The following is an 8046-nucleotide window of genomic DNA, read 5'->3' on the forward strand; positions in this document are numbered from 1 at the left end:
TATGGTCAACGTCTGCTTTTTTAAAGTAGGTCAATATCAAAGGTCAAGGTCAAAGGGTCAAAGTTCTTGGTATCCAATGAAAGGTCTTCTCACAAGAATTACATATATGAAGTAAGAAAGCCCTTCCCCTTACCGTTCAAAAGTTATAGCCAAGGTTAAAGTTTTTTCACAAGTACGGAAATCTACAAGGTCAAGGTCAAAGGGTCAAGGTTGTTGGTATCCAGTGAAAGGTCTTTAAACATACATTACATGTGTGAAGTATAAATATCCTGGTGTCTACTGTTCGTAAGATATGGCCAAAGTAAAATTTAAAAATTTTCATTTAAAAGTGGGTCAAACTCCAAGGTCAAGGTCAAGCGGTCAAATTTGGTGGTCTTTTCCAACAATTAAATATTTGAAAGATCTTCAAAAGTTATGGCCAAGGTTAAAGTTTTTTATGGAAATCTACAAGGTCAAGGTCAAAGGGTCAAGGTTGTTGGTATCCAGTGAAAGGTCTTTAAAAATACATTACATGTGTGAAGTATAAATATCCTGGTGTCTACTGTTCGTAAGATATGGCCAAAGTAAAATTTAAAAATTTTCATTTAAAAGTGGGTCAAACTCCAAGGTCAAGGTCAAGCGGTCAAATTTGGTGGTACCCAAAGAAAGATCTTCTCACAAGGAATACACATATGAAATATGAAAGTCAAAGCTCCACTAAATCAAAAGTTATGGGCAAGGTTAAAGTTTTTGCGGACAAACAGACAAACAGAGAGACAGACAGACACGACAAAAAAAAACTATACACCCCCGAAACTTCGTTTACGGGGCATAAAAATCTTTAAAAATATTCTTCTCAAGAACCACTGGGCAAGGAAAGCTGAAACTTATGTAGAAGCAACCTAAAATAGTGTATATTCTAAATTATGACTCCGGGGAATATGGTGGGTCATAATAGGTATTACAATGGGGGAATCTTGTGAAGAACAAAAAAAGTTCCTCAGCTGAGCATTGTGATCCATGGGTCTCTTGTTGTTTGTTCGTTGTCTAACGTCTCTCTCTCTCGAATTTTTCACTCATATGGAGACGCAACCACTTGCCAGTGGAAAGCTACAAATTTTGAACTACTAGTGTACTCGGCGCTCAGGGCCATTGAGTACTGACTGATCTTTATCGTGTCAGCACCTACTGCGATACTTGACTTCGGTTTACACGGTCTCATCCGAAGGACCGGTTTATAGCTCACTGAGCCGAAGGCTCAAATGAGCTTTTCTCATCAAAATTTGTCCGTCGTCTGTCGTCGTCATTGTAAACTTTCACATTTTCATCTTCTTCTCAAGAACCACTGGGCCAATTTCAACCAAACTTTCTACAAAGTATACTTGGGTAAAGGGGATTCAAGTTTGTTCAAATGAAGGGCCACACCCTTTTCCAGGGGGAGATAATTATGAATTAGAGAAAATTTAATGGCATTTTAAAAAAAACATTCTTCTCAAGAACAACTGAGCCAGGAAAGATGAAACTCATCTGGAAGCATCCTCAGGTAGTGTAGATTCAAATTTGTTCAAATCATGACCCCCGGCGGTAGGGTGGGGCCAAAATGACCGATTAAGTCTTACATAGGAATATATAGGAAAATTCTTTTAAAATAATTTTCTCAGGAATAGCAAAGCCATGATTGGTCATGGGACTACTTTTAGATTTAAACTTTTCGTCAATAAACCAATTTCTACTTTTTCCTAGCCACAGTGGTGAGGTGAGCGATGTGGCCCATGAGCCTCTTGTGATCAATGTTTATAATTGGTCGTACCATAAGTATGGGCAATATATTTTACTTGGCAAATGACAGAGGGATATGTTAAACTATAAGTCCCCGAAAAGCAAAAACTATACATATAATCGCAGAAAAGCAGTATTATTTGTTTTGGAAAAGCAGATTTTTAAATGGAAAATCAATGCCATTTTGAGATAAGTAGAACTGTGACGGTAATGTTTTAAAATGATGTATCAAAGAAAAAGAAATATACTTTTATATTTGTCGCAAAAAATGCATTTTGCTCGCATTGATCGCCCATCTTACATAATTTTTTTCCCCAGACATTCTCTATATTCCGTCTGAGCTCATTTCAAATTCAATTCATTTCGACGCGTATACGAGACAGAGCGGAATATAAGTTATCGTATTCATCCCTGGGTGTTTTAATTTACAAATCACAATTTTTCTACTAACACTGTAGGCACGTAGCATAAGAGAATACGTGGAAGGGGGCGGAGGGATCTGGCCCCTCCGTATTTTTTCCAAACATAACTTTTTACCATTGAAAATGCTCTTTGAAAGCTAGGCTAGTCCTCCTCTTTTTCTTTCTTGCAATACAAGTAGTAAAAATGGTACTGAAAGGTAAAGTCGATTTTTTTCTCTCTGACTGTCCCCATTTCAAAAACGATGATACATCCTTGCACTAATTACTTGCTCAGTGAAATACATGTCTCAAATTAGCAATCTTTGAAATTCATCCATCGCTCTTTCGATCATTCTTGCTCATTTTAAAACCCCGCATGAAAAGTTGGAGGGTATACTGTAGTCGGTATGTCCGTCCGTCCGTCTGTCTGTTACGCTTTGGGGTACCCATCTCTTATCCTCAACTCCTCTTATACCACTGAGCGAACTGTGATGAAATTTTCACAGGATCTTTATTACATATTGTGCACCTCCTATATTACTTTATGATCCGATACAAATATTTTTGGTTTCCCGGCCACAGTAAATCATGGAATTTGCCATAATAACCATATGGGAGACGGGGGTATCATTTAGTGAGCTCATTGTTCACAGTGCCTCGGGTTTTTTTTTCTCTTATTTTCTTTTATTCATTCCTTCATTTTCTATTACTTGTTAATTTCATTTCATATTATATTACATTTATTACTGTTTTGTCACACGATGCTATGAATTAAACACCCTTGAAGTATTCTAATTTAATTAATTAATCGAACACGGACTTTTGTTGCACTCCATCATCTTTAAAGGTGGCTAAATCATCGCATTGACCAAAAAACCCCAACAATATTATCATATTTGATATTTCACATTTGATAACGCCTTAGCCAAAAAGCAATTAAAAAATAAAGAGTGAAAATAAATCTAAAACATATTAATCTGAAATATCGTTATCTATCAAATAGGGGTAGGAACAAATTTTTATGAAGTAGTGAAAAGTATGTATACATCAAGTAAATCCTGTGTCAGAGTCGATAATAAGATTACTAACTTTTTCCCAATAACTTTGGGAGTGAAGCAAGGTGACAATCTCAGTCCCAATTTATTTAAAATTTTTGTTAATGATCTTCCAGATTACCTGAACTCAGCTACTGACCCTGTTTATTTAAATTCAAATTCAGTTAAATGTTTGATGTATGCTGATGACATAATTCTACTCTCCTCCACAGCGGAAGGTTTACAACAAGAACTTAATATTCTACAGCAATACTGTAACGATTGGTGTCTCTGTGTAAATACAACTAAAACAAAGATAGTTGTTTTTAACAAAGCAGGTAGACTCTCCAAAACAAAATTTTACCTCGATGATGTCGAACTGGAATGTGTGTCTGAATACAAATATCTAGGTGTGACATTTTGTTCTTCGGGTTCTTTCTCCTTTGCTCAAAAGCAGCTTTATCAAAAAGCATTAAAATCATTTTTTAAACTCAGGAAAAATTTCATTTCCCTGAATCCTGAGGTTAAAACCACTATTCATATTTTTGACCATACAATTAAACCTATTTTATTGTATGCATCTGAAGTTTGGGGTTGTTTTAATCCATTTACAAAAAAAAATAGCATACCCAATTGTACTATTGATAAAATATACTCCAACTTATTCTGTGAAAAACTCCACTTGAAATTTTGTAAATCAGTACTAGGTGTGCATAAAACTGCAACTAATTTTGCTGTATTGTCTGATTTAGGTAGATTTCCCCTGCACTTTGACATTGTAAGATCAATGATAAGGTACTGGTATAGGCTTGAAAATCTAGGCCATTCTTTCCCAATTTTAAAAGATGCATATTGTGAATCCAAATCATTGTTTGAGAAAAACATCCCTTCTTGTACAGCTCCATTAATTTTCTTATTACCAATATCGAGGGTATTCGTGATTTAACTTCAGTCAAAATGCACAAATTCAAACGTGAACTTAAAGATTGTTTATTTAGATATTATATACAAGAGTGGAATTCTCAACTTAAATCACACTCTGATAAAAAGCTGAGATGCTATAGCACTTTTAAACAAAATTTTGGTCAAGAAAAGTATCTTAATTTAATTAAGAATTTTGAGCAGAGGAGAAGTTTTACTGTTTTCGCATATCAGCTCACAGAATTAATATTGAAAGGGGTCGATATATAGGTATTCCTAGAGAAGCAAGACACTGCAATAGATGCAATAACAAAACAGTTGATGATGAGAAACATTTTCTCTTTTCATGTAATCACATTAAGGATGAAAGAAAAGTCTTGTATGAATTAATAAACAATTCCTGTAGGAATTTCCACAACTTGGACAGTGAAAATAAGTTAAATTGGCTCATGACTAATGAGGATGTGCAAATACTGATTCAAGTCAGTAAAATGATTATGAGAGCTGAAGTATGAAAAGTATTAGTAAACCTGGTTTGTTTTTTTTATTTTTTTATTTTTTTATTTTTTTTTTTTTTTGAAATTTAATGTGTCCCCTCATTCCCTTCTTAAATGTACAGAATCAGTCAGAATGGGTGTCTTGAATACTTAGAGTACGGGTTTGCCAGTATAATCGGCTGTGCAGAGGCATCGTCCCCTGGTACCCTCTGTATCCAAGTTACCTTTTCTTTACATTAATTGTATGCTACCTTCAAGATCACAGATTTACATTTATACAGGATAGTACCATTTGTTTATATATATACATATATTTGTGTGTAAATTATTATTTTTGTATGCATGGATATGTGTAACAATAAGTGTATGTTTATAATATATACTATGCATACATATATTTGTATATAAATTATTATTTTTGTATGCATGGATTTGTGTAACAGTAAGTGTGTGTATGTGTATGTGGGTATGCATATGTCAAATATCTATTGAACTAACTCCAAGAGATTAGTTTGCATTAAGTTTCTAATTATATGCTAATACTTATTAATTGAAATTACTATTTCTGTTAATACTTAAATGATTTTTTTTTGAATGACCATCTTCAATACTTAGGGTACAGGTTTGCCAGACTGGCTGTGTAGAGGTATCATCCCCTGGTGCCCTTTGTATTCAAGATGCACTAGTTTTATATTAGAGTACTGCCATTACTACAAGATTTTTTTTTTTTTTTTTTTTTTTTTAATTTACCTTATAGCTATCATTTTTATTTAATTGTGTTTTCTTTTATCATTCTATGGTTTCTATGCTTTTGATCCAGTGTGGTGATGCACTTCTCAATGTCAAACTTAATCACAAGTCATGTTACATTATCCTTAATATAGAATTGTAATCAATGTTATCATTTTGTAATAATTGTTCATGCCCCCCGTGGGCCCTTGATTGGTGAATAAACATATATATATATAGATGAAACATTGATGATATTATTCGGGATTTTTCTTTCTTTTTTTATGAAGTAACTAGTCAAGCAGTTCAATATTGCGCAAGAGATAGTGCAGACATATTGAAGTGGGGGGGATATTATACTGTAATTGAAAGAGGGCGAACTGAACCAACAAAAAAATGTAAACCCAAATTTTCAATGCCAATATTTTGTAAATATTTGCAAAAAAAATGGGGGGGTCTAAGCCAGAGTAGCATCCTCCCCTCTCCGGTTCCGACGCCTATGATTAAGATAGTTTCAGGCACGTAGCATCTGCATTTCTAATCCGAGATTCCTCTGACTCTAACCCCCGCTTTTATATTGTGACTTGTCCGCACAAGTCACAATATAAAAGCGGGGGTTAGAGTCAGAGGAATCTCGGATTACTGCATTTCCCTTATATTACATTTCCATAGGGGGGGGGGGGGGGGGGCTGTACTTCAATGAACATTTTCAGCAAAAGTTATGTTGGGAAAAAAAGGGGGGCTGCCCTCCCCTGTTGCTACGTGCCTGAGTTTCTAATAATGTCAATGCAAATTGAAAAAATAAAACTTAATACTTCAGAAAATGTCGTATCATATGTGCTAGCAATAAAATGTGATTCAAACTATATAACGAATTGAAATTTAAGTAAAGTTGATTCTCTTTTGAATGCGAGACTGCCGAGAGAGCATTACTCACAGTTAGGTCAAATCACTTTTGATATCTATAAATAGAATATATCGATTGACACTATGGCCAGGCAAAAGAATCAATTGAATTTTCATTGGGCGTACTTTGGTCGTTTGATCTTCAGTCACGTGTTCATTTTGGTGGGAATTTTTTGTCGTCCTTTCGTTTGAAAAGTCGGCCCGCGGAATGTGCGTGCGAGATGTTTCTGTTGAATCCCTTGTCTTGTTCTACAGTTGACATGGATTTATAAATTCTTACATCGGGTGAGTTAATTGTCTTGAAATGAATGCATTTTGTTCAATTTTGTAGTGCAAGTTTGATTTTTTTTTTGGTTTCAACTTATCAGTACTGTGAACACAGAACATGCAGTTGGGCAAATGTTCAATGATTTTTCCTTGTTTATCAGATGTACGTCCTGGACGATGTGGTGAAATGGGAAATGTCCAGTTGACGGTATCTCTTCATTCGAGCGGCCTTCCCCTAGACGGCTAGAGAAATTTAGACCATCTGCAGTCCTCAGCAGGTAAGGTCACGCGACAGTTACAAAGTGATAAAAATTGGTAGTTGCTTGGAATATGAAGATCAGGCCCATCGGAAATCCTGGGGGCATATTTTATATTTTCCGCTGGGTACTATCAACCACCAAAAAATCTTTAACAAGCATACAAAAAAGGCCATTGAGCATTTTAATTAAACAAAACATATAGCATGTATAGTAGCAAGAATTCTATAAGTATTACTATTACTACATGTTTTCTATAGTATACTGTATGTTTTCTATAGTATAATATATATCAGCAAAAATATGGGGGGGGGCTTTGCTATGGCCATGAAGATAACAAAGAGTACACTATGGTGAGACACAGGAATCAATTACAGAGGTCTGTTACAATCACTAGATTTGGACACATACATTGAATTAGTTATCTTTCTTTCTCTGGTTTATCCAAAATAAATTGATTTAGCTATTATAAGTGAGTTTTTTTCCCACAAACTGCATGACTTTTAACATTTGTGTTTAATATTGAAATAATATTGCAAGAATGCATATGTAGCTCCTTATTAATATATTTTGTCAGGGATTTCAAAAGAATTACTGTTCCTTCCTAAAAGATTTGTTTGTGTTTTATAATTTTTGATTGAAAATTGATTGTGTGACAGACTCAATATTAAGTGAGAGGTTCCCAGGGTAAACAACAGTAAATATCTATATCTAGGCTAATATAATTTTAATTAAGAAAAAATGTATCAATTCTTACAGAATTTCCTCGAACTGAAAATCTCAAATGTTAATTAAGCTAAGACATAATAATTACAAATAAAAGTCTTAATTGTGACTCAGACATAGAAATCTTACAGAATAACAAAAAACAATTGAATTTAATAAAACGATTGCATGATAAAATTAATTTTTATGCAAATTACCGGTAATAGTGTTCATTTTCAAATAAACAGTTTACAAATGAATCAAATAATATTATGATCATTTAAATAAATTTAATGTTACGATAAGAGAGGATTATCTGAGTTGTGTTTTATATGAAATATTTTTTTTTTTGGTCAACAATTTAAAGTACTTATATATTTTTATCAGATAATAAATTCATCATATAAAACTTCTATGGCATAAAAAAATGTACCACAGGCACTTGTTTGAGAAATTTTTTTACCCATGCTATAATAATAATATACTATTGGTTAAAATTTTACTCCCAAACAAGTGCATATGCATTGTACTTGTGCATATAAGAAATTATCAACATGTGTGCATAAAACCA

Source organism: Saccostrea cucullata, unplaced genomic scaffold, assembly GCF_032062105.1.
Source record: "Saccostrea cucullata isolate Sc308-1 unplaced genomic scaffold, CSIRO_AGI_Scuc_v1 ctg1364, whole genome shotgun sequence".
Classification (NCBI taxonomy): domain Eukaryota; kingdom Metazoa; phylum Mollusca; class Bivalvia; order Ostreida; family Ostreidae; genus Saccostrea; species Saccostrea cuccullata.